We start from the raw sequence: 27,500 nt of genomic DNA, 5'->3' as shown, positions 1-27,500 counted from the left end.
GTCTCGGGGACGAGAAAGGTCACTGTGACAGGAAACAAGTGAACAAAGGAGGACATTGTATGGGAGGAGGCTGGAGGGTTGGGCAGGGGCCAGATTTAGTCAGGTCTTGTAGGCAGTAAAAGTTTCAACTTTAAGTGCAAATTGGGGAGTTTTTAGGAACGGAATGATGTGATCTGATTTATATTTTTAAAGATCATCCATGTCATTCATCCATATGATGGTTTTTAAAAGAGGGTTTCAGCACACGTTGACCACACTGGCTACTGAAGTGAGGTCAGGCTGCAGAGCTGCAGAGGGGAGAGTGTGGGCCTAGAGGAGGGGCAACGGCTAAGCAAGAACTGAAGAGCGCACAGGGGCTGGGAGTGATAAGGAAGTACGGCCTGTGTTTAAGGACCTGCAAACACTGAGTGGGAATGGGGCATAGGATGCAAGGGTGGGAGAAAGCAGACAGGAGGGAAGATCAGGGCCAGATCACAAAAAAAACCTGTAGACCCAGTGAGGAGCTTGGACTTAGTCCTAAGGGCGATGGGTTTCTGATGACACAATCAGATTTCTGCTTTAGCTGCTATGTGGATTATGATTAAAGTGGGCAAGACGGGACGTGGAAAGACAAGCTGGGATTGTGGCAGTAATCAGGGAAGAGACGATGGTGACAGAGCAGGGCAGGAGCTGTGGGAATGGAGAAACGTACCTGGGTTTGAGAGTGGCTGCATTATAAGTGATAGAGCTTGGAGATTAACTGTATGTGGGGGAGCTGAGAAGTGTGCAGTCCAGAGAGGTGTGCAGTCCAGAGAGGTGCAGGGCCATTTCTCTGACCTTCACACCATGAAGCAGAGATGGGGAAGGGGTTCTGGGGAGTAAAGTGAAGCAGTCTCTTCGCGTCCTTCTGTCTTAGGTCAGTGCTCCCAGGCTGCAGCCAGTGTTGCTGAACACTGAGCGAAGAGAAGGGATAAGAAAGTAGGGGCCCTTTGTTGAAGGTGATACAGTGAGCAAGATTTTCCAGCGTTTGGGCCTGATGTGTAAGAATTTCCAGTTCAATCTATTTCACCCCTAGTATTTTCCAGCTATTAAATCCAGTTCTTTTCCCAAGAATCTTCATTAGACTTCGAATCTAACAGCAAAAGGTCACAGCCCCATTGTCCTCAGAAACTTCAGTCCCGCCATCCCTGAGCACCTGTGGGCACCAAGCTCTGGAGCTACAGGAGGAGCCTGGGGCAGGGGAGGAAGGCTCTCATGGAAATCACTCTGCTTTGCTTGTCATCTGCCCGCCACCTCCCTCCGGCCTCCCTCTCCCTTCCCCCGGCCCCAGCCCCCAGCATCTAGTCACTCTTCTTCTTAATAGTTTTTGAAAAGTTAGCAGAGTGAAAAAAACAACGTTTAGGCACACATTCTAAAGAAAGCATAGAAATATGCATCTTGCAGCTTCAGCAACTTGGGTTTGTCTCAATTTTCTTCAAGTCAGGGAAACTATAAAAACAAAAGCAAAACAGAAAGGCATTTCTCAGGGAGCCCTCAGCCCTGTTTTGAGAACGTGTCTCTCATTCAGGAGTTGAGAGCCATGGGTTGGAGCCATGACTATTAATTCATTGTAACATTAATGGGGAATGTGAGAGTGGAGCCCTTTGGCGCTTATTGCTCATGGTCTTCCTGGGATTTCTTCCTCTTTTTTTTTTTTTTTATTCGTGGCCTGCAAAACTAGCAGCTACTTAAGGCAAGACTGTTTTTTAGAATTTGTGTAACTTATAACCCATTGGGTAGGGTTATATAAACAGATAGACCTTGTTCGAAACTCCAGCTCTATCACCATCCAGTAGCTATGATATCTTGGGCAGTGTTACTTCACCTTTCCGAGCCTCAGTTTCCTCATCTGTAAAATGGGGATAATCATGGTAATCATGCCTATCTCGTAAGGCAGTATTCAATGGTTAAGAGAACAGACTCTGGAACCACACTGTCTGGGTCCTACCTTAACTCTGCCACTGAATATGTGGCCTTAGGAAAGCCACTTCATCTCTCTGAGCCTCTGTTTCCTAATCTGTAAAATGGGGATAATGATGGTGCCTACCTCACTGGTTTGTTATGAGGACTGTAAAGCATTTCTAATCCACTTATATTGCAGGGCCCTCCCAAGAAATAAGCCTCCAGGGAAGCACTACACACATAGCAAGTACAATTTCAGTATTTGCTAAATAAATAAAAACGACTTTTGAGAAGATTAAGAAAATGTATATGAAGCCAAGTGGTTTGTGTGGAGTCGGTGATTAAGATTTGCACCCCTAACCCTGCACTCCTGCCCCCATCTCCAGCCTGCCTCAGGCCTGGGTGCATGGTAAATGTGGGGTATATACTTATTGGTGACAGTTCAATCAACTCTAAGAACTAAGTGTTACTCTCTGGCCCTCGAGGTTTATATTCTTTCTTTGAAAGTGGAAGCTGAGGAAGAACTTCAGAGCCTTGCGAGGGGAGATGTGATTTTCCTTATTTACTAACATTTACTTGGACTGGTGTCTGGGACACCCAAAATATGCTATGAATCAGTCAGAGGATAACAAGATCTGCAGTACTGTACAGATTACTCACTAATTTGACATTTGGGGATTTTTGCAAAATGTTAGGGAACACTTGACAAGCTGCAGATTGCTATCTCTATAAAGTGCATTCGACTCTGAGGATGGGTGGCCCTCTCCCCTGATGTGGTTACATTTGTTCCTAGCACCAGCTTTTGCACCCTGGCAAGGCGGCTCGTTTTTATTTTCCGCTCCTGAAGTAGGCAGTGGCGGAATTTTGTCTTGAAAACATAATAACTAAAATTCATCGGGCACCTACTATGTGTTAGGTGTCTTGACATCCTTTGTCTCATGTCATCTACACAGTCATCCTCGAAGGTATGTATCGTTAGCCTCTCTATTTCTCAGTAAGGAGACGGGAGTTCTGAGAGGTTAAGCAACTTGTTTAAGGCCACACAGTTCTGAAGTTCCTAAGCTAGAAGTTGAACCAGGGTCTACCTAACCCCAAAGTCTGGATTCCAATTCAGCAGGCTGTGTCTCACAGCACCAGAGCATCATCAGCTTCTGACGTGGATCTCCCACAACTGGAAGGGCAAAGGAGAGAAAATTTCTTGGTAAGTCCTGAAACAGCTGGGCAGCATCTGTGGCCACGAAATCTTGTTCTACACTGTTTTGTAGTGGGACCTGAATTAGTTGGTAATCGAGGGCTTTGAAGAGCCTTCTTTTATCATGACATTGTTTTCAAAGTCAAACAAGGAAGACGGTGTTACTGGAATGAGAATGGCGCTCCTAGTGTCCCATCCCCTTGGTGTGGTTATCGCCCTCACATTTTTTTTGGCACTGTACCATCCTACTGACACTCATCATCCCTTGTCAGGCAGATTTTTCTCCCTGCTTCCTATCGGCTCCATGGGAACAAAGGGGGCATGTGTGCAGGCTCTGGGTGTGAGGAATATAGGATGACCAGGAAAATAGGAATAGTGACCTTGGGGAAAACATGGGTACTGGGGGGTCATTCTTGGGGGAACCCAGTTGTATGGAGGGGCTGTTCCAAAAAGAGGGCTCCCAGAGAAGCACTACACACATTAAAAGAGCAAACAAATGCTTCCTGATCCCAAAGGCCACTCCAAAGCCACCCTCTTCAGTTACCATTTTAAATGAAGGACAAAAATAAATTTAATAGGAGGCAAGGAACTCCCAGGATTTGTCATACATCTCCTGAAACCTGTTCTTCCCTGTCTTTGTAGGTATGTCAGGCCTTCCCAAAGGAGCAGTACGTTTCTCAAGACAGAGATTATACGCTGGATTTTGTCTTCCAACTGCTTGGTTGTGTTGTGTATGTGGTAAGTGCTTAACAAATGCTCATTGAAATGAAAATGATCCCTGAAACAAAATCCATCCAGTGAATCTTAATACTTTCGTACTTACCACTTCAAGTATTGAGAGTGACTAAGTTCTTTCTTTCTCTACTTAAGGATATTTTGTTGTACTTTTAAGAATCTATTGATTGGCGGGGGGAAGCACAATGACAAAATGCTTTTGTAGTAATTTTTATTTTATTCATTCCAATAACATCTATAAACTGTAAAGAGAAGAGTAGTAGTCTGTGGCCCATTCTTTAACCTACTCACTGGCAGTGCTTGGTGCTTGCTTAGATGCAGGCAGCGACTCCGTGACCTAGGAGGTGAAGGTGGGGTGGGCATGCCTCTAGCTTGCGAATCAGTGGGCCAGGGATTTGGAGGTATTTGGCTCCTTTCTTCACTTTCTTTTCTATACAGTTGAAAGCCACAGCCATGTTAGCAGTTGCAACTCAGTTAAGAGTGCTAATTCCAAATGCAAACTGGTAGATGGATGGGTTTATTCCTCTGGGACTTAATTACTCTAGAAGTGGTCCAAGTAACACTAGCCCCACTTAAAGTATCATTATACACTGTCCAAATGGTCTCCTAAATGTCACCCTTGGAGGCAAGGGGACAGCATGTGCTAGTGAGTCAAACTACTCACTTATCTGGTGGCCTTGGTAGTAAGTCAGGCTCTGTTTCTAATGACTGGTCAAGTCAGTTCAGCTCTCAGGAGCATTCTAAACTCATCTGTAAAATGGGGAGATGGAAGTATATGACTTCTGAAGTCCCTTCCAGGTTTGTACTCTCAGATCCTCAGTAATGGCACTGTAGCACTCAAAACACCTTGCCAGATACTGGGTGACACCCAGCTTCTCCTCATGCCTGCTCCCAAATGATCATGCTCAAAACATTGCTCTGGGTCTCTCTGGAGAGGGGGCTCTCATTTCTGATGTCCTATTATTAACCTTTTTCCAAGCTCTGTTTTCCAAGTTTAGGTCAGCTCATCAGAGTTGAACATGGACTGCTTGGATTTTTGCCCAAGCTGTTCTCCGAGCCTGATAGCACATTCATTACTCCCTACCCATGGTTTCTGCTAAATGACCTCGTTAGTGCACTAATTACATGTTGGTCTTCAGAAAGCTGGCGGGTAGGGGGGGATGAGTTAACAAAGGCTGAGTACTGAGATGGAGTACATTGTAAACACACTGAATGATGCCTACCTTACCCTGGCCTGATTACCCTTGGGGAGTTGGAAGGGAAGCTTTAGGCTCTTTTTCCTCTTCTCTTCTTTCTTTTTCATTACCCATTAAAAGAAGATAATAACACATACCAAATGTGTTGGTGGTAGTTGGTAATACATGAATTTGAAAGCTGGAGGGTGATATTTTTACAACTCAGTGTATATGGAACCATGCATTTCATGGGGGTAAAGAAAACAAATGGTTTCTGAGCACCTACCATGTGCTCAGGTCGGTTGTTGTTCATCTTGGCAACAAAACTAGGAGCTAGTTATTATGCTTGATTTACTAATGAAGAAGCAGGTCTCAGAGAGGTGTATTTTCCAAGGGCACAAAGCAAGTATACGGCCAAGTTAGGGAGTGAACCCAGGTATGCCTGACTCCAAATCCTAATATCCCATGCTACCTCTCAGTTAATTCATTCGCTCACTCATTCATTCATTTATTCAACAAATATACTCTGACCTCTATCTTATGACAAAATATAATCATATAATTTCGGAGTTTCTATTTTACTCTTTTCAACTTAATTCTACAAATTCCTCAGATGACTCTAAACTCAGTGGGCTCTTCTTCCATAATAATTTTCTCTGTCCTCGAAGGCTTCCACCTTGGGGGTCAGCTCATAGATCTGAGATTCAGGACCCTGGGAGATATGTTTAAAGATTATCCTGAGCAATCGTCTATTTTTTAGTTAAGGAAACTGAGGTTCAGTGGCTTGTTGAAATGGTAAACTTTTCATTCCAGTATATTTCAGGGATGTCAAGCGTATATTTGAATGTACTTGGGGTGTTGAGAAAGGATGATTGTGTGCTATAACAAATATGAAGAATTTCCCCTGCTTTCTGGGACAGTCACCTTGGGCAGGGCGTGTGCCTGACAAGAAGTACTGTCCCCACTGCACACAGAGGCTGATTCACATGTGACTTTCTCGGAAGCTCGTGAACTACAAAACCTCATGGGTCACGTTTTCGTGACAGAGAACCCATCTTCCAGGCTGGATCTCTGAAGCATGCAGGGTCTTCTTTGAGGCTTCTTTTTGGGGGGTGGTAAGGTGAAACAGGAGAGTCAAATACTTTTACTTGTCCCTGCAGAACTCTCTCTGCCACATTTTTTTTTTATTTTTAAAGTGGCAGATACAATATGTTGAGTGACGACAGATGTCTACACTTAGGACAAAATAAATGATGTGATAGTAATAGCAACGGGATGCCACTGTAACCAAGTGATGGACTTTATTAAAACAGGGGGTCTTACCCATCTGATTACTTATTAGTATTTCACCATAGAGCTTGGAATTTGGCAAACCATGCATTTAAAAATGTGAGCATCGTTTGTTTGACAGACTGTCAAGACACTCGTGCAGGCTTAATGTATTAGTTTATTCTATAGTAATCAAGTTGTTATTATAACTACAAGAAAACTGGAAAAATAAACCTTTCACAGTCAAATCAGTCATAGGAAAGAGACTAAAAAAACCCCACAACTTTGAGCTGTTCCCTGACTCTATAGTATGTTTGCTGAATTGGGGGTGTGAAACAGCAGGAAACCATTATTGCATGGGATCCTAGTTTTAATGATTCCACTAGAACATCATAAACCTATAATATGTGTGCCTCGAAATAAATGATAGACCTCATAGTAAAAGCCAACTCTTTATTCCACACTGATCAATTTGGGAGAACTGGTCCCTTCTTCTTCAAATAAGTCATTAAGCTGCAGGTTTCACCACAGAATAACTTGTGGAAGAATTCTTCAAACCTCATAAAGTAATTCTCTTGTATTTCTCATCTATTTTTAATAACCAAAAACATACACAGCAGATGCAAATACACCTCTAGAAGTTTTGAATGACTGGACAAAGCAGTGTTAAAAATTCAACAGCACTAATTACTAGCTGAACAGTATAAAAACCTCTGAATAAATGTCAGCGGAGGAGATAAGCTCTTATCTTAATCTAATGACTCTACAGACTTAATTTGTCAGGCCAGCCTAGTTGATGGAAAGCAGGTTTCTACTCTCCAGTGTTAGCAAGAACATCTTTCCAAATCTTTGAAGTTGGATAGTAATACCATCAGTGTCATCCTGTAAAAATCTTGTGACCAAGCCTGTTTAATTCCTATTGTCCTGTTACACTAATTAAAGTTGCTCTACCGCTGTTGGACAAATATCTAAGGGTAAAGCCAATATATTTTTAGATTTTTCTACACTTTGAACTAATCACCCTCAACTCCCAATGTTCTGTGCTTTTCTTTTTTCATAGGGCTGGAACATCAGGGACCATCTGTCTTCATACGGGGAAGCTGACATTTCCAGAAAAATCCATTAATTCAGAGGAATCCATTCATCGAGAGGCCATGTAGCAGAGTAGTTAAGAGTGGAGGTTCTGAGGCAGAAAGGCCTGGGAAAATTTTTGCTCTGTCACTTACAGGCTGTGTGACCTCGGGTAAATTTCTTAAGCTTTCTTAGCCTCAGTTTAATCATCTGTGAAATGGAGGATAATCATGGATAGCAGGACGGTTAGATAAAATAATGGATGCCAAGTACTCAGAGTGCCTGACCCTTATACTTAATACAGGTCAGCCTTCATTTATTCCCTGACTCATTCATTGGTTCATTTATTCAATCAACAAATACATTTTGAATCCTAAGAAGTCTATAACACATGCTAGGTGCTATAGGACATATAAAGAACCAAAAGGCAGGCTCTTGGCCTTTGTAGGATTTTGTATGAATTTCCTGCACAAGGAGGCCCAAGCCTGACATCATCAGCTGATCTCACTTCATCTGGGAAGGAAATGCCACAGAATTACCATGCCTTTCCACTTCAGTTCCACTGTGGACCTTGTTGCTGGCTTTCCAGTACAAAGGGGAAGTCAACTGCCATCTCAAGGGTCTATTGTGCAGATGACATGAGATTGTATATAGTGTATAGCCAAATGTTGGTGGTTCCCAGTGCCTTGTCTCTTTTATCCCTGTGACCCAGAATCACATGCCTGGTGCAAACATGTTTAGGGAGCCCTCTCCTGTCTTGTTTTATCCCGATCTCATCAGTCAATGTAATATCCTTCACGGCAGCCCGTATGTCCTCTTCTCACTCCCTGCCTCACTGCTTGTACTGAACCGTATTGATTCTCCGTTCTACTCAATGTCACATGGAGACAGCTGTTGATATCTGTTGCTTCTCTGATTTCCTCACCTTAACTGTGATGGCATGATTTCTTTCAAACCCCTTGAAATGTGTATATATACTTAAAAGTATGTACTGTGTGTCTATTATATACTAGGAACCCCACTAGGTACTGGGGGCATCAAAATATGTAGGATGCAGTCCCTACCCTTTAGAAACGTTACAGGGGTGGGCTAATGCTGTGACAGAGGCTCCAGGTGTGCAGGGGGAGCATGACGGGGCTGGGGAGACATTCAACTCAGACTGGAAACTTACTTGGGGAGGTTTTCCAGAGGAGATGACTGACTCTTGGCCTTAGCTCTGAAAACTAAGCAGGAGTCATTTGGGTAAAGATACAGGGAGAGGACATGCCTGGTTGAAGAATCAGCATGTGGAGATGAAAGAAAGCCGTTCGGTAGAAGAGTGAAGAGCCTGGGGGAAAGTGGTGGGAGATGAGCTGGAAATGAAGGATCATAAAGGTCTTCTGTGCTGAGGGGTTAGACTTTCACCCCGAAAGTGACAGGAGCCATTGATCAATTTGGCTCCAGGAGTTGGGTTTGGGTCAGTGTTCTAGTTCTCCTCATCACTTGCATGGTCTCTGATTTTCTCACACCCCGACACCCTCCCACCTCTCAGCTGCCAGATTCATTGTGCTCGCTGGCACCTTGCCCTCAGCGTCCCTCTTCACCGGGTCTCCTGTCATCACTGCTGATGCGTACGTAGCCCTTTGACTTCCTCTGCTGTAGCGATTTTCCCTCTATTCCATCTGGGCAACCCTTTTCTCCTGTTACACCCAGAACTGCTCCGCCTTTGAAGCCTCCAGCAAGTGACACCTCTGTTCCTAGTCACCATCTCTCCCCCTTCCACGTTGCCCTTTCCCTCCCACCCACAGAGCCTTAGTGAGAGATCCATGACTTGACCCTTCCTACCCGCCCAGTCCTAAACTCTTTCTGGGCTTCACTCCCCCACTACCTAGACAGAATCCCAAGGGCATTTCTCTTACCAGCCTTGCGAATCCTCTTCCACTCCCAATCTTCAGCTTCGTCCATTCCCTTCACTGGCAGCAGAAAATGGAGCAACCTTGGCTAATACTTTCACTTATCACTTACCGTGTCTGGTTTTAGGTTGAGCTCTCAACATTGGCCTTTCCTTAACTCTGCTAGACTTACTGTCACCTTCCTTCCTGACACAGTGTTTTAAGCTATGACTGTGGGAAGCAGGGTACTCTGCCTTCTAGATCATATATTTTCCAGCATGCAACACACCTCCACCCCAACACAGGTGTTTGGAAAAGGGTGGACACCTGATACTCTATCCAGGTGAGCCAGTCTATTGACCAGTGGCCAATCAGATTTTCTTTTGACAGGTGTTCCTGTATCATTTAAATAGGCTGCGCTTTATATGAGCTATAGCCAATGGATTTCTGTTACTTTGACCGAAAAGCTTTGACAAGATCACCACGGCCCTCAAGTCTCAACCCTACTCCTGTTCCCCTTACTCTCTTTATTAAATTTTAGTAAGAAAATAGAGGCTCTTTCACCAGAAGTCCCTCAGTTTTAGTCCAACAGTTTTCAACTGAATTTCTTACTAGTTCTGCCTTGTCTCAGAGAGACTCCTACATGGTTTCTTTTTAAAAATACAATTAGAAGTTTATCTACATTTGTTAAGCTATTTCTGCTACTTTATTTTATGTTTCCTATTTGCTTTTTATCTTTCTCTGTTTTCCTTCTTTCTTGTTGTGTGGACTGATTGAGTTTTTTATATTCCTTTTTCTTCTATTGGTTTGGAACTTACACATACAGTTTCTATTCTTTTCATGAATTTTCCTATATATATATATATATTCAAACTTACATTTTCCCATCAAAGCTTAATCAGTATCTCCATCATTCTTCTCCAAGAAGCTTTAACTTTCATTCTTTCATCTGAGTAAACATCCATTGATCTTATATTAGAATGATCTAGTATTGGAGTTTTACCTTGTTTATAAACACAGGAATTATTTGTATTATTATTTATAATCAATACTTATTTAGATTTACTAACTTGTTTTACCAATTTTTTCCCACACAGTTCCTTTTTCCTCCAAGGTTAATTTATGTCCTTTACTGAATACATCTTTTAGTAGCTTTTTTAAGGAAAGAGCTTGTGGTCAATAATTTTCTGACTCCCATCTGTCAAATGACAGTTTGTATAGAATTCCAGATTCACAGCACTTTTCCTTGATGCTTTGAAAATTATTCCATAGACTTCTTAGAGTCATTGTTGCTAATGAGAAGTCCACTGTCAATGTTTTTCATTTACTTATTGGTTGTCTCTCTTTTATCTATGATCCTTTTAAGTTCTCTTTAATTTTGATATTGTGCATTTTCACTATGATATATCTAGGTGTGGATTTTTAAAACTTGCTGGGCTTTCTCAATCTTAGAACTCATGGGTGTCTTCAGTTCTGCAAAATTCTGTTACTATCTCTCTATATACTCTCCCCCTCGCCCCCATTCTTTCTACTCTCTTCTTATGAAATTGCTATTATGAGATATGTGTTAGAGCTTTTTAATCATTTCTCTATGCTCTATGTCTCTTAAATTTTCATTTTTGTTTTCCCCAGACTAATCTTTTTTGATAGCTTTTCAGGCAATTACTTCAGTTCTCTCAGTTTGCCTGTGTCTAAATTTTTAACCTATCAAATTATTTATTTCATAAATATTTTAAATTTATTTATTTTATTATTTCTTAGTCCTCTTTCGTGGATGTTATTCCTTCTTTTATATCTGAGCATTTAAAAACTACTCATTTTAATGTCCTTTCTATATTGTTCAGATATCTCTTATTTTCTTGGGTTTAACTTCTCCACTTTTCTGGTGCATTGGCTTTCTTTCTTGATATGGATTTTTAAAAATACATTTTTGAATTTTGTTTGTGAACTCATCCTTTCATTTTCTTGGGACCTGTTGTTCTCCTCATAGGGATGGTTTCATGGCTGCTTCTGGCCCAGCCCTACAGCCTGTTTCTGATCAAGGCTTATATCTGTGACTTGGGCGGGTCTGTCACTCTGCAGAAATTGTGCAATTCTGGAGCCTTCCCCTGAATGCAGTGTGGCCTAAGGTCCTAGTTCTAATACAGGAACTCAGTGCTTAACCCTGTTTATGGACAGGTGACTTCTTTTTGGCTATAGTCTTGGGCTGATGGATGGAGACTATAAATTTGGCAACCATTAATGACTATAAAGCACTATTTTGAATTCTAGCTTCATGTAGGTGGTTCGTACCTGTGTTGTGCGTTGGATATTTAGTTTTAGTTTTCACTTAACACCCTGGTTTCCCACTTGTTTCTCTCGTTTTCAAGATCTCTTTTTAGGGAGACCTCTGTTTTGTTTTGGGTTTTTTATTTTTGGTTTTGTGTTTTCTTTCTTTGTTTATGGAATATGTTTCTTCTTGTTTTTGAGTATGTATGATTTTTTAAAATTCTTTTAGTTTTTAACCCAACGGTATATGAAAGAGCTTAATATGTCTTTTTTATAATACATAGTTTGTTTCTTAAAATTTACATTCACCATACTTATAAATTACCTTTTACTTTCTTATTTACAAAGCCTTAACATTTTTATGTTTATATTTTATTCTACAATATAGCTGTTTGATTATTAATTTAATTTTATTTTTATAAAAGCAATACATGTATATTATTTTAAAAGTCATGTAGTACTAAAAAGCTTGTAATGAACCGAAATAGTTTTCCTCCTCTCTGAATCCTATGCCCAAGAGACAACCGCTCTCAGTTCTAGCTCTTTCCCCTGATATTTAACTTCTTATTTCTAATAACAGCTGATACTGCTTACCATGTAATAGTCACTGTTCTAAGTGCTATTACTTCATTTAATCTAAATAATATGCTTATTTCTTGACTGATAAATTTTAGGAATATTTTATTGTATTTTTGCCATAGTAGATAAAAACTTAACTCCTTGATATCCTCTTCTCTCCCTTTCCACATATTTGTGTAAATAAAACAATTTTAGTTTATTTATTATGCACATGCAAATATTGCCCAATGATGAGCCATAGTGAATTAAAACCATATTTCTTTCCTTGTCCTGCCCTTTTTTTCTCCTGGAAATGACAGTGGCTTTATTTTTTATTTTCTTTAAGCTTCTTTTTATATACTTATTAATTTTCCAAATGTTCTAATATCTCTACCATAAGTAAACAGTTTTGTCCATGGACTCATGCACAGCAGCTCTAACTTTTCTAGAGAACTTCTCCCCGAAAATTCCCTCTCCTGCTCCAATGTGGACTTTTTTCTTTCTGGAAGATTGCACAGATGTCATATGATGCTTTTGACTCTCTTCTGGTCTGTTTTTTAGATTTCGTGTCTTTCTTTTTCTTTGGTTTATTTCTTGTTTTGTTGACACATGCTTTCTGATAACTTTCTAAAACATTATGTTTTAGTTCTTGCATGTCTAAACTGTCCTTTTTCTGCCTCCACATGACTGACAGGCTGGGAATAGAATACTAGATTGAAAATCATTGTCACTTAAACTTTTGAAGACATTGCTCCATTCTTCCAGCATCTGGTATTGCTATTGATGAGTCTGATGCCAGCTGGGTTAGTTTCTTTGTAAGGGGCCTAATTTTCCCCATCTGGAAGTTTTGTGATCTGCTCCTTAATGCTATATGCCACTATATCCCAGGTATTCTGAACTTTCATAGTAATGTATTTTGGTGTGAGTTCCTTTTTTTTAATTGGGAGGGGTGGTTGGTGGTGGTGTCATTATTGTTTAATTTTGGGGGCTGAGTTCAATTTGGATGTCAGTTGTTTAATCCTCTGCTATTATCCCGATTTTCAATTCTTTTAAATATTTTTGACTTATTTTATGGTTTAGTATATGTTCTATCTTGGTGAATATACAATTGCACTTGAAAAGAAGTTGGATGATGGATTGTATAAATATGTAGAAATATCAATTAGGTCATGTTGATAGTGTTATTCAGATCCTCTATGAATGTAATGATTTTTTTTTCTAGTTGTTCTGTGAATTGTTGGGAGAAGGGTATTTAAATCTCCCACTATGATTGTGTATTGTATATTTCTTCCTTTAATTCTGCCAACTTTTGCTTTTTGTATTTTGAAGCTTTGTTATTATGCACATACAAATTTATGATTCTTATGTCTGTCTGGTGAACTTACTCTTTAATTATTATAAAATGTCCATGCTTGTCTTTGAAGTACTCTTCACATTGATGTCTATTTCATCTGTTGTTAATCTAGCCACTCCAGCTTTTCTATGTTTACCATATGCATTATATATCTTCTATTTATCCATTTACTTTCACCCTATGTGTCATCATACTTAAAATGTGTCTTTCATGGTCTGAATATTGTAGGATCTTCCATTTTAAAAATCAGTTCTGATCATTTTTGCTTTTTCACTGGGTGGTTTAGTGCTTTAGCATTTAATGTAATATGGTTGGCTTTATTTTGTCCCTTGTGAATTTTATTCCTCTTATTCCCTTTCCTTCCTTCTTTTGAATTGTTTGAATATTTAATTTATCTATTGGCTTTTTAGTGGTACCACTTTGCATTATTTTAATCTATGCCCCTAAACTAGTTCCTTCTGTATCAGTGAGGGTCCAACTGGGAGACAGAAGCCATACCAGTTATTGAATAGATTTTAATATAAAAAAGTGCTACCCAGATAACTGAAAAGGTAGAAAGAGGATGCTAAGATATCATGAAAGTGGGAAGCATCTATCACCCTTAGGGCTGAGAGAACAAAGAGAAGAGGTTATAATTATTAAAACTTAGAAGCTTAAAGGAGGAACTGCATGGAGGTGAAAATCAGACCTCTGAGGAGAGGTGATGCTTGGCTGGTGTTGGTGTCTCTGCATTAGAAGAAGATTGCGACCCAGACTCTGAGGAGGAGAGCAAGTGCTGGCTGGTGTGCAGTGGTGTCTTGGGATGGCAGAGTGGGTACAGAGAGGCTGATTCTATGAATTGGAAAAACTTCAAAGTGGATTCAGCTGCTCTTACCAGAAGGAACTGCCACTGTTGAGGTGAAGGAGTATTGCTGGGGTGACGCTCATGGGAACCACAAACAGACAGGAAGCCCACAGAAAGCAGCAAACAGCAGACAGGAAGGAGCAAGTCCTGACTTCCTCCTCGAGCCTTTGTCTTCCTCTAGCACTCCCTATTAACAGGGCTTCCCAGGAGGTCAACTGGCAAAGCAAAAACATTTGCAAAGTCCCAGACTAGCATCACAAAGTGGAGAATAAAAGGGTGAGTTTGGAGCTGAGATAGCACGTTAATAACTGGTCCTCCTTCCTATGATGTAGGACATCGTCACATCTCTTTTATTTAAAAGGTTCCTTCTCTTAGACCTGCTTCTTCTACCCATCTTTCCTTCTCCTCCACACTTCTTGTTTCTTATTAACCTTTTATGATTAGCAAAGAGTCTGCCATAGGGGATATAGGAGGTGCTCAAAAATGTCTGCTGGATTAATGGTGATACAAGAGAGTAAATGGTAAGTGCCAAACGAGCAGTGCAAACTCTAATCGCCATAGAGGCTCAGGGGAGGAGGGGGAGACCACCATGAACTTGGGTGACTCCAAAGGCTTCACTGATGACATGGTAAACTATGATAAATGGGAGGGTCTAAATACATGGAGAGAAGAATGAGACATTCAAGGTGGAGGGCACAGCATGAACAAAGACTTGGAGGTAGTCATGTTCTAGATGCCTTTGGGAGACAGGCATGGCTGGACCTGAGGCGTCCTTCAGGAGTTTGAGGCTATTACGGATAGAGGTCCTTTAACGTCTGCCTGTACTGTGAAATCATAAAGGAGCAATGGGGACATTGTCGTGTAAGAGCTAAAGAAGAGGCATTGATGGCGTTTTAGGCAGGAAAAGGTTGTGGTGAAGACAGCGCTGAATTAAAGTGCTGTGCAAGGAAGTGGGGTTTGTTGTTCAGATCTTAAGCATGTATGTGCGGCAGAACGGTGCTGCCTTTAATAGGATTCAGGAAAACAGAAAGAGAAACACGTTTTAAAAATTTTTAATGGTTCTCAGAGTTTGATTATACCATATTCAATTTGAGAGTTTACACGCAGAGTCAGGGAAGTGCAGAAAGAGCCCGAGAATGAGTTGGGGAGAAGTCTGAGAGGTTGGAGGAGCAACCACACAGTGAAGGGTATGGGGAGGGAACAAGTTCATGTCAGCACGAGGTCATCCTTGCCTCCGCAAGGGTGGGTGACAACTTCAAGAGGTAAGCAGTGCACACTGGTTTGCTTTAGTTAGAGTCAGCCCCTGAAATTAGGGATGGGCCAGCTGCCTGTTACCTGACACTTGGGTCCCACTCTTTCCCCTGTTGAGGCCACCAAACTCTTTTTCTTCTCTCTTTGAGGACCACTTTACCCACCCTCTGAAAAAGAACCTTTGTTTATGTCTTAAATTCTGGCAAAGCCTTGTATCTGTTTTCCAGGTGTGAAAAGGGTGATCTTTTCCCCGCTATTTTGTTCTTGAATTGTGCTTTTTCTTTTTCAAGGAAAACAATTTTATCATGAAAAAAATAGTTCTGACAAGTTCCAAATGGGAATTATAATACATTGTGGAGAAAACTAAACCCACTTGGTAAACAGATGGATGGACTTGTTCAAAATGCTCCAGTTTCCTGTCCCCCCAGAGCCTATGCTACCCATCCATGTGAGAGGGGTTCTGTTTCCTGCTTTGGTTTCTGAACTTTGCTGAAGCATTTCTGCTGTTTTTAGGAGCAGCCAAGCCCTCTTGACCGGAGCCTGGGAAAACCAGTCTTACTCCCCTCACATGTAACTTCAGCAAACTGCTGGGGCTGCCAGGCACGTTGGAGATCCTGTGGGTGCAACTCCGCCGAGACCAAGGGCAAGATAATCAGTCCAAGGAGACAGTTAATTTTAGTACAAAAGAGGTTAGATGTGATTTATTTCCAACGCCAATGAACCAAAAGAGCTAACAATCATCAGAACAAAACACAGAACCATCAAATACTCCACGTAAAAATGGCTTGTGTCAGCTGAGATGAGCCTTGTCATTAGCCAGGGAGACAGGCTTCAGTGGCTCAGGAGCTGATGTGGGGGGCATTTTCAGGTTGTCTTTATAGGAAAAGGGGTTTGAATCATCAAAGAGTTAGAGAAATGGATTTGGAGACTGGGAAGAGAATAGGAGAAGAAAAGAAGGCAAGAGAGGACAGGAGGGTTTTTATAGGATTATCATAGCTCATTCGTCATTTCGTTCATCATCATTATCTTCCGAAAGCATAAGGCTAGGACAGGATCCATGCAATTCATGCTGCCTCTTAATCATCCCTTTTCAGCGGCTGCAGGAGGACCCTGTGCAAGGCTGTGCTTGCTGCTGTTCAGCATGCCCGAGGCCAGGCCCCGCAGCCCTTGCTCGCAGTGCCTCACTTCTGGGAGGGTCCCTGGGCAGGCGGATTGTCCTCTATTCGAGCATTGTGCTTCCTTGCACTTGAGCCAGACACGAGGACTTGTCAAAGGCCGTTGCTCATAGGCCCATTGTTGATTTATTCAACTCTGCAAAATAGCTTAAGCAACCCCTTCTCCTGTTTCTGAGACTTACATAGCATCTGAATCTGAGGATTTGGAGGAAGACAGGATGAGGGCTCAGACGGAGATGCACCAAGTCTGACAGCCTTATTTTAATGAGGGACGAGGCTTAGACCCTTCCTGTTCTTCTTTCTAGGTCATTATTTACCAGAATACTTTGTCCCCTCTATTTAATCACCCTGTCCTCTCTGCAGTCATTATATCACGCACATCCTGCTGTTATTGCCTTCATATGTAACACGTTATACGTCTCTCATTTTTTTCACAGACTAGGACAATGGCTTAATTATCTGTGAATCTCCTGTACCTCGATCAGCATTTAGTGCTTATATATTGCATGAGTAAGTGAGTGAATGAAAGAATGAAAGCCATTTATATTGAGGGAATAGTAATTAAATTGAGAATGTAGCTGTCTACATCTATCTCTGGCAAATAAGAAGGGAAATATTGTGAGACTCTTGTATTTGTGAGTGGAAAAACTGAAACAACTTTTATCATACTTAATGAGGAGAAGATTCTGGGGGTATTGCTTAGGCTGCACGAGTGGGATCCAGGGCTGGAGCAGCATTTAGACTGGAGCCCTCATGTGTCTGTGTCGTGCATGTTTCAAAGCAAGGATTCCTAGCTCACTTTCTCTCTATCTACCTCCAGCCACCCCTTCCCTTTCCTTAACTTTTCCTTATAGCTCATGCTGACAGCGATTGTAAGGTACTCTACCTGCTCTCAGTTCAAACATGCTGTCCTGTTGTCAGACCAAGTATCCAATTGTAGGGTTCAGGAAGTGCCTCTCTACCTCCCTAATTTTTCTTTAAGTGTGTGACCTTAGATTGGATGGGCTACATACTTAAAGGGGAAAATGACTTTAAAAATGTATCAGTGCGTGTTTATCAAACAGGAGAACAAAGAACTACATTTGATAGCGGTCGGGGAGGAACTGGATTTTCCCAATCCTTTCACAGGCATCTTTTGTATCATTGTAACCTTTCTCTTGAGCACCCTAGAATCCTCTGCCTACCAGCAAATGGTCATTTGAAGCCTTGTCAGGAACACTCATCCTTTACTGTATTCTATTAAAGCTTCAGGCATGCACCCCTGCTCCCTCTCTGACCTGTTCATTTTTTGGCTACAGAGCTGAGGACCAAAGCTGGCATCATGTGGGGAGTTCCCATGTGTGAATGTCCACATCCTTCATTCACATCCTTCAAGGATTTCCTTTAACATTTTCTGATTGTGTTTCTGAGTACATGGTGTCAACAGCTCTCAGAACTGTTAAGTTTTCTATTTATCCTCAGGCCAGGAAAAGGCACAGATCACTGCAGTGTAAAATTACCAGTGGTTTTGATAGTGACCTGGAAGAACTATGGAATGAAGAAATTTAGCCTTGAGAGCTGAGGTCCAGCCCCAGGCCCATCTTACCCAAGAAGTGTTGCTCAATTATACAGGTCACAAGAAGTTCTGCTAGACCTGAAAATATTGAACTCATCAAACTTAAGTTGGGTGTTGTTGACATGTCTTGATGAATGGCCAGTTTCTGACACCATGTACCGTATTTACTTGTTTATTTCCTCCTCTATTCCATTCCTATGCCGCCTTACTTTTGAAAAATAATTCTGTGAGTTGAAATTTGCTTTTTATTTATTTTGTAGGAGCTCTTCGAACCAGCACAAACTCTTCTAAAGGTTTAAAAATATTAGTTGGAATAGCAAAACCTGCCTTAATGCTGAAAATAGAAGGAAGGGGACCTACTTCTTTGGATCTGTTCTTGCCAAGCCTTAAAGAGGGAGTGTCATGATGGTTATGAGCTTGGGCCTTAGAGCTAGACCACCTGAGTTGAACACTAGCTCTGCCACTTCCTAGCTATGAATCTGTGGGCAAGTTACACTCTGGATGCCTCAGTTTCCTCATGGGCATGGCAGTAAAAATGCCTACTTTCTAGGGCTCCTGTGAGTTAATAGATATGAAGTACTTAGAACAGTGCTTGGTGCATAAAAAATTCTCAATAAATGTTAGCTACTATTTTTGATTAGTTGGTAACTTAGAACTGTTGCAGACATATTATGGATGTAGACTCACAATGTTCACTCTGGGCAGTATAGAAATATCTACTGAAAAAGGGAATTGTGTACATAAACATGGTATAGCTCAGGACAGTTATACCTAAATTAGAAGAACAATTCTTATGTGTCTCCTCAGTCTACTAAGCCACCCCTTAAGGCAGATCCCTTTTTATTTTTTTATTTTTTACTTATTTATTTATTTTTCAAATAAATTTATTTATTTATTTTTGGCTGCGTTGGGTCTTCATTGCTGTACATGGGCTTTCTCTAGTTGCGGTGCGTGGGGTCTACTCTTCACTGTGGTGTGTGGGCTTCTCATTGCGGTAGCTTCTCTTGTTGTGGAGCACGGGCTCTAGGCGCGTGGCCTTTAGTAGTTGTGGAGCACGGGCTTCAGTACTTGTGGCATGCGGGCTCTAGAGCACAGGCTCAGTAGTTGTGGCACATGAGCTTTGTTGCTCCGTGGCATGTGGGATCTTCCCAGACCAGGGATCGAACCCGTGTCCCCTGCATTGGCAGGTGGATTCTTAACCACTGCACCACCAGGGAAGTCCCTAGGCAGATCCCTTTTTAAATGGCCCTGAGCCTTCTATATCCCGTTATTAGGGTTCCCAAACCTTGGTGAGTAGTTATTTCTTACATGTAGTCTATTACCTTGCTTCTAAGGGTCATTTTGGCTTCTTCAGATGTAACGTAGGCCCTGGTCACTTGCTCCCTAACGTCAGGAGATACACATTAGGGTCTCTGGAGCTCCACTGACCTTCCTTAGAAGGATAGGAGTCCCAGAATCCCAAAGCCTCTTTTCTAAAATCCTTCTCACAAAATTCTTCCTTAATTTCCACTCTCGGGGCCTTTTTATGTTTTAAATGTGAATGACAGATTTCAAGCATTATGCAATTGGTTCTTCTGTATTTCTCCTTTTGGAAATTTTGCATATGGTCTGGCAATTTCTTTGGAATGCAACATCAATTGTACCTTGGTGCATGAGTCAGAACTTCCAATTTAACATTCTGTTACATTTATAAACCCATCCTTTGTACCTCATCATGGTACACGGATAGAACATTTATAACTACCCAAGCCTCAGTGTTGATCTGATAGAGTTAGGGGTAAGGAAGGAAGGAAAGTAACATCTGTTGAGTTTAACTAGTTTGCTCAAGACTCACACAACTAGAAAATGGCAGAGCCAGAGCTCCTGTCCAGATCTGTATGTTCTAAAACCCAGGTTCATTTTCTATATAGTGAGGTATTTATGCAAAATCTATCCAAGGAAATGCTTCTTTACATTCCTTCTTCCATAAACTCTCTTGGTTATATTCATCATTCTCTTAAAATGCAGTCAAACTATTTTGGGTTTTTGGTAAATATAAGAAAATGTCAAAAATTTAGTCAATTTTTTTCTTCTCACCCATCATCTTTCTTCTACTTCATGAATGAGGCATGGGAAACTTCCACTTTATAGCCTTTGAGCGCTTTTAAAAAAATTATTAAACTAACGATTTTGGCATTGTCCCAATATGATGTGTTTATTAATTTGGTTATAAATATTTGAACTCCATACTCTAAATTCAATTTGTCAGATAAGAGAAAATCATGTTAATGTGTATTTATGATTTATTTCTTCCCTGATATCAATGTGAGTTTCAGAAACCAAGACATGGCTTCTTCTTTCTAACCCTAACAGGGAAGACAACAAGAAGCAGATCTATCTATCAAAATGCCTTAAAACCAGTTTTTGTCCATACCTAGATACATACCTATGAAGCTTTAGAGCCCCAAGGAAAACAATGAACTCCTAAGAGATTCAATACAGGAAAAAAACAGGTTACTTTCTGGGGAATGAGAATCAGAAAGGCATTTGACTTCTTATCAGCAACACTGGTTGGTGGAAGACAATGGAATGATGCCTTCAAAGTTCTGATGGAAAATAATTTTGACCATGGAAATCTATCCGCAGCCAAAACCTAGTGAAGTAGTGAGGGGGAAAACATGTCAAACATGTAATAGTAATAAATTATAGTTGATACTTCTGAAGAAGATAATCGAGAGTGAACTCCAGCAAAATGGAAAACATCATGAAGGAGGAAGGCATGAGATCCAGGAAATAATAGCTCTAACCTAGAAGGGCAGAGAGGGAAGTCCCTTGGTGATAGCTGGGCAGTCACTAAAGAGCAAGCTATCTGGATGGGAGCAGAAATACAGAGACAGCTGGGTGGATGTCTCAGGAAAGAAAGAGATTGGTCCACAAGTAAAAATATTTATATAATCATGATCATATAAACCCTGTTTATACATTGTAGGTTATTAATTGTTAGAGTCAATCCCTAGACAAACCCACAGAAGGCTTAATTATGATAATAAAAAAGAACATAAATGTTATCAGTTTTGACAATGTAAATATATGAGTAGAGTTGACAGATAATGGGATATGGAATGGGAGCACTGTGGAGGGAGAAGGAAAGATAGAGACAACAGTAATCTTATCAAACATATATAAAGTTGCTAAAGTGAGAAATAAACATTGGCTATATTATTTGACACTACAAACGTAACCAGTAAGAAAATCTAAGCTATAAGTATTAGAAATTGGGAAGATGGAGGTAGATAGAGTGGGAAGGGGGAGTGTAAGGGAACTAAATATCATTCATAGCAGGGGTGAATAGTTATTGTTTAAAGCTGATAAAAAGAGAAATAGGGGTATAGCCCTGTTAGAGTTAAAATAAGCACAGAAGTCCAAAGGCATTTCTGGAGCAGCAGGTGATTAAGAAGGGCGTGACTTGGAGCAAACCAAGGACTGCTTAGAAGATCGCCTCTTGTCATCTTCATGATGAGCAGGAGATGTAAGCCTACCAGCTGGTTAGCCCAGCCTTAGATGCTACTGAATGTAGGCCAGGCTGGACAGGAACTATCCAGGTTAATCTTCATGATTTGAATCCAGGTAATGGGAAATGGAAACTCATGTTTCTTTCTGACCAGCTATGAAGTTTTAGTTCTTATACACCGTTTCCATTTTGCCCTCTCACTCCATGTACCACTTATTTTATCTAGTTGACTTTGCTCCTGGAAGAAACTCCTAGAAAAGTTGGAATTTCTCTTTTTATTACACATTTTACTCCGAATAATGTGTCAGTCAGGGCTAAAGCAATAGTCTCAGGGCAGACAGGCAGTTTGCGTCTGATGACAACATTGTAGCAGAGTATTGCAATCTGCTGATTTCAGAGTGAGTGCACGGCACTGGCTGAGGTCCTGGGCAGCCTGAAGCAGGTGAGACAGGCGAGCAGGGTACCTGCCTCATAGAGGCAGCTCAGAGAAGACTATTGGCTGGAAAGCATTTTCCCTTTGTTCTTCTCTGTTGCTTTTAACTGGGTGAGATGTTGCTCATACTGGATTTCTAAGTCTGATAGCCTAAAGCGAGTTTTGGCCAGATGACTTTTATGGACAGTTGTGTTTACTTTGTGAAAGTGGGAGCAACAATAAGAATTATAGGAATTTATAGGTTTTAGCAGTTGTTTAAAATTATTTTTTACAGAATGCATTTGCGAGAGATTAATGTTTAGGAGTGGCTGAAACACTCAGAGAGCCTCAAACATTTTATGGTATGTTGAGATTGAGAATTTTCAAATGTGCCCAGAGTTTCTAAATTCTTTGAAGCCCTTCTGAGACCTTCTCTGGAAGAACACTTGGCCCCTGTCAACATGTTTACTATGTGTCCTCCATCATTTGCAAGGTTGGTTCCAATAGTACATCAGGAAACGGGATTCTGGGGCACAGAAGTAATACAGAAGAGTGGATTTGAGAATCACCTATTCAGGTTAATCAAACGGGAAGTTAAATCTATGGTCTATATAGTTTGGTAATAAAAGAAACAATATTTCTCCAATCCATCAAGTTCCTATTCTTCAGACAACTTTCCTCAAGTCCTTGGCAGGATGCACCCAAGACTAAGAATTTATAATTCTCCAGCAGGGGAGGAAGGTTCCTGATAACGGAGCTTGTTTTTCACCACATCATGGATGCTTTTTGGATTCTTCATTGTAAGAGTCTTGGAAATTATTTGATTGTGTGTCACCATTTTCCTAAATACTGATTAGTCTTCTTTCACTCTGATGGAGTGGTTGCTGAAGATGAGGTTGGGAATCGCTACCAAGCATCACTGAGCCTGGGCCCTACAGGGATCCACCTTCATCTCCCCTCGCTTTTCTTCTATTACCTTTGTGAATAGCTCATCTGTAGAAATCCTTCCATGTCCTTCGGTAGACTTGGCACCAAGCAAGATGGAGATTTTCAAGCTCTCCAGCAGCAGAGATTCAGGCTGTCACCCCAGAAGCTGCACCTGGACTGGACCCATTTGTACCGATGGCACTGGGTCCTGCACTATCTGCACAGTCCTAAAAATAGCTCTCAATTAACATTGCATTTCAAGAATTGGAAAATTTCCCAGAAGTCCATTCTTTTCTCCTTTTTCTATTTCATTACATTTTGCAGTAATAATACACAAGCCTGCAGAAAACATGATGGGTAATGAAAAAAATGTAATTAATATAAGCGGTGTAAAGCATGTTTTTTTCTCTGTTGTCCTTGCAGAAAATTGCTGCTTTAAACCAAGCAGGATGTGAAAATGCATAAAACCCCCCTTTAATCTGCTGTGGTTTGTAAATATCTTATGCAAAACAGTTAAGTCAACTGTCAGATTGTTTTTTTTTTTTAATGCAAGTCACATATTCTTGTAAAAAACTTTTTTTCCCTGCAGGACAAATTGACTGATTTGGACAACTCCTTTTGAGGGGGGGAAGAATGGAGGTGATGGTAAGGGGTTTCAACAATAAACCTGAAAACAGGAAGAGCCTGATTTTTGGATGGCAACTTTGTCCATCAGATTCATCTAAACAGCAGTTCAGTGTGCTGCCTCTGTGTACACTCAATTTTGGTTCAGTACTTGGGAGAAGTAAGCATTCTTGCTACTATTTCACACCGATACACCCCATCCCATTAATTGAAATAAAGTGAGAAAGAGGTCCAGAGGCTGTGGTCTATGCCGGCATTCCTCAGACCATTTCGGTTTCCTTACTGGACCACTAGCAACATCCAGAGGTGTGTGGCTAGAAGGTCACAACAGAATTTCAAAGCTGAAATACAAAACTTTATTCCCAGAACATCTTCCTAGGCTGGAGAAGAAAATGCTTATGATTTGTTTTCATTTGTTCTTTCCTATTTTTTTTTCCAACTGCAGCTGACATACATGATTGGTTATTATTTATTTCCATCTCATTCTGGGTTCTGAAAGTTTCCCCAAGGCACTGGTGTGTGTGAACTTTCAGATTTCGCTTGGGAATAGCTGGCCTCATCCCCTCTGCTCCACTGGGATCCCTGGTGAAGGTAGGTTCCCCCATCTGAGAAGCGGTGCCCCTCTCCTGTGGCATTCTGGGAGGCCATTTGGAGTCCCAGATGTAGGAAATGAAATAATCCACGCTCATATGGTCACAAAGTGCCCCTCTGGCACCCAGGAACCCTGCATGATAGGAGCACACAGGCGTGAGCTCACTATTGTTATAGCATTTCATAAACAGAGATGCAGCCAGCTAGAGAAGAAGGACTTTGGGATCTTAACAGTCATTTTCCACTCCCCTCCCTTTCTGCCTGCTACCCCCCAGACACACACACACACACACACACTCACACACACCCCTACACACACACTCACACCCCCCCACACACATGCACACATACCCCTACACACACACGCACCCTACACACACACTCACACCCCCCCCACACACACCCCTACACACACACGCACACACATCCCTACACACACGCACACACACCCCTACACACACACCCCTACACACATGCACACACACCCCTACACACACACACACACACACACACTCACCCCCCACACACACACACATGCACACACACCCCTTAACTTTTTAAAACATAGGGGCCAGGGAGAAAAAAGCAGGGGATCTATCCTCCAAAAGGCAACTTTTTTTTCCAGAGGGTCTGAAGGAGAAATTTCCATTAACAGCTAAATCCCTCCCCACCACCTCTCCGTGCACATTATTGTTTTTATGCCCTGCATCTTAGGACTCACAGGCGAGGGTGTGAAATGTGACCAGTCAACTCTTCGCTAGCTCACTTCTTGTACATCACCCTCAAAATAAGGAAAAGCAGCAGCGGGAGGGGTGTCATAAATCACACAACCACCGCGCTGCTTTCTAGCCCTGAGACCAAATGCACAGGAGGATCTAGTAACTGACCTCAAAGCTTCTTCTTTAGTTTCCTTTTAGGTGTTTGTGCCAAAGTAGGAGCAACGGAAGCTCAGCCAAGGAGGTGTGGGTTGGAGAACAGCTCGGGCTGAGAACACGCGTATGTGAATGAGAAAGGGGTGACTCTCCCCACGCAAGCTGGATGCTGACATTCAACCCTAGTTATAAGAAAGAGCAAGTCAGACCTGGTAACTAGGCCTGCTGGGCAGGGGTAACGGTTACACCAGCTCTCCTTTTAATCTGTGGCGCTAACTCTATTATCCTTTAAAAACACAGGTTTCTAAGAGACTTGTGTCCAGCGATAAGAGTGAGATCCCTAATGGAGCAGGTAACTCAGGACACCGTGAAGAAGTCCAGCGACAAGGACTGGGCTTACATCAAAGACCGGTTAAGTCATGTGCTGATTTGTATTATCCTAGCATTAAAATGAGGGAAAAGAATCACTGGAGACATTTCACTCGATGTTGTTCTGAACTGTAATAAAAAACATCAGGTTGCATTACCCTTCCCAAAGATCACATTCGGCTCTCTCAGCACTTCCAGCCTCCCAAGGAGACATTTTCAAAGAAGCTAGATTTTTCAGCCCCAGAGAGGAAAACAATCACAGAAACACAAGCAGAGCCCATCCCTGGCCCCTGCTGACCAAACGGCAGGCACTTGGGAGAAACAAGCTGGCTGGAAGGTGTCCCAGCGGACTAGAGGTTCCTGGAGTCCTGAAGGCGAGGGAGGAAAAAACAAATGGATCTCTCCTAGGGGAACCGGCTCTTTCCTCTCAGGCTCTGCTCCGCCTTCTCAGAGACAGGGATCTGCTTGCTTGCCAATGAAACCAAAGCACCGAGTGGGTAGCACAAGGCGATGTTTGTAAATATGACAAACCATTGCAATATTACAGCTTTTCATTTGGAAAGCCACTTAGGCAAGAAATGATTACTGACCCATGATATGTAAATGACGGGAATGCAGAAATTAGTATTGGGGTCAACTTGCATATTTTTCAACCATGAAATGAAAATCTCAGTGTTCACATTCCAATTCATACATGAAAGCATCACGGTGGGTGCTATTAGTTGTCTATTGTGTTAATTTATTGTTGTCTTAGTTCATGTTTTCAGAGCCACCATGAGGGTATAGATTACTTTCTAGGCACTAATGTTGCATCTGGAAGAGGGAATGATGCATCTCTGGGCCAGCTGCTGTCCTGAGGGGGTTCTACTTTAGTTGAGGAGAAAGGAAGCGATTCTGAAGGAGAGGCTAGGGGCTTCTCTTCAAATATTTCATATATGGCATAAGTCTATCACTTCCCTTTCTTTGAGTTCATAAATCCACAAGAATGTGTTGGACAATTGGGCTACTGTGACAAGTTCCTAGGTGCCTTTGGGGACACGAAAGATACCTAAAAGGACCTTTGTCTTCAAGGTTGGAGCAAAAGAGACTCACTGTGGAAAAAGTGCAGGAACTCAGAGGGAGAGAGAATTTAGGAAGACTTTTTGGAGGAGGTGATATTTCAGCTGGGTTTGAAGGGTGTTAGAAGTTAAGAGATGAAAAGGAAGAAGAATCATTCCAGGCAGACAGCAAGCGAAAAGTCCCACAGGATGGAGTACCATGCTGCATAAACCGAGGTCCCCCTTCACTGAAACAGAAAGTGGCCATGGAAGAGCAAAGGTGTGGGAGAACATACAGAGAAGTCCCCCAAGGTGAGCCCCTGAAGACCAGTGAGAGTTCCTTCCCAAGTGAGCCTGGCTTCATTCAACGTTGGTCCTTGGATCTGGGTGTGCCAGCCCCTTTAAGCACAGGCACTCAGTCAAACCCTTCAGCTGGGGGGTCTCAAGGTCAGAAGAGATATTCTGCCGGAGAGGTGAACTGAGGGCGGGACAGTTTTGAAAAGGTGGGTTAGACCAATAGTTCTCAATGGAGTTTATACTGCCCCCTACAGGGTGCTTTGGAAATTCCTAGTAACATTTTTCGGATGTCACCAAACTGGGTGGGAGCCAGGGATGCGAGATATCCTCTGTTCACAGGAGAGTCCCACACAATTCAGAATCCTGTAGCATCTCACATGGCTTTTGAATGTCCTGCCAGGCATTCATGTAGGTAAACCTGTTTATACTTATCTAAGCCTAAAACCTAACTCCAATTTACATAATTTGTTGCCCAGTTTTAATACACACTAAATTTTCTATGAATTTACAACTACCATATATATTAAGGAAATATTATATATATATATTTTTGAATTTTATTTTATTTATTTATTTTTCATACAGCAGGTTCTTATTAGTTATCCATTTTATACACATTAGTGTATACATGTCAATCCCAATC

At 41.6% G+C, this 27,500-nt stretch overlaps 1 long non-coding RNA gene across 1 annotated transcript in view; it reads left to right on the top strand.

Moving 5' to 3' along the window:
- Positions 1 to 3,761: 3,761 nt before the first annotated feature.
- LOC129392081 (uncharacterized) overlaps positions 3,762 to 27,500 on the top strand; it is a 64,397-nt gene continuing 40,658 nt past the window's right edge. Inside the window, exon 1 of the long non-coding RNA XR_008617213.1 lies at positions 3,762 to 3,850. This is a non-coding gene — a long non-coding RNA (uncharacterized lncRNA). The remainder of the gene's footprint in view (positions 3,851 to 27,500) is intronic.

Source organism: Physeter macrocephalus, chromosome 4, assembly GCF_002837175.3.
Source record: "Physeter macrocephalus isolate SW-GA chromosome 4, ASM283717v5, whole genome shotgun sequence".
In the NCBI taxonomy this organism is placed as follows: Eukaryota; Metazoa; Chordata; class Mammalia; order Artiodactyla; family Physeteridae; genus Physeter; species Physeter macrocephalus.
The sequence above is the reverse complement of the archived record's forward strand: the minus strand, read 5'-3'. Positions and strand labels throughout refer to the sequence as shown.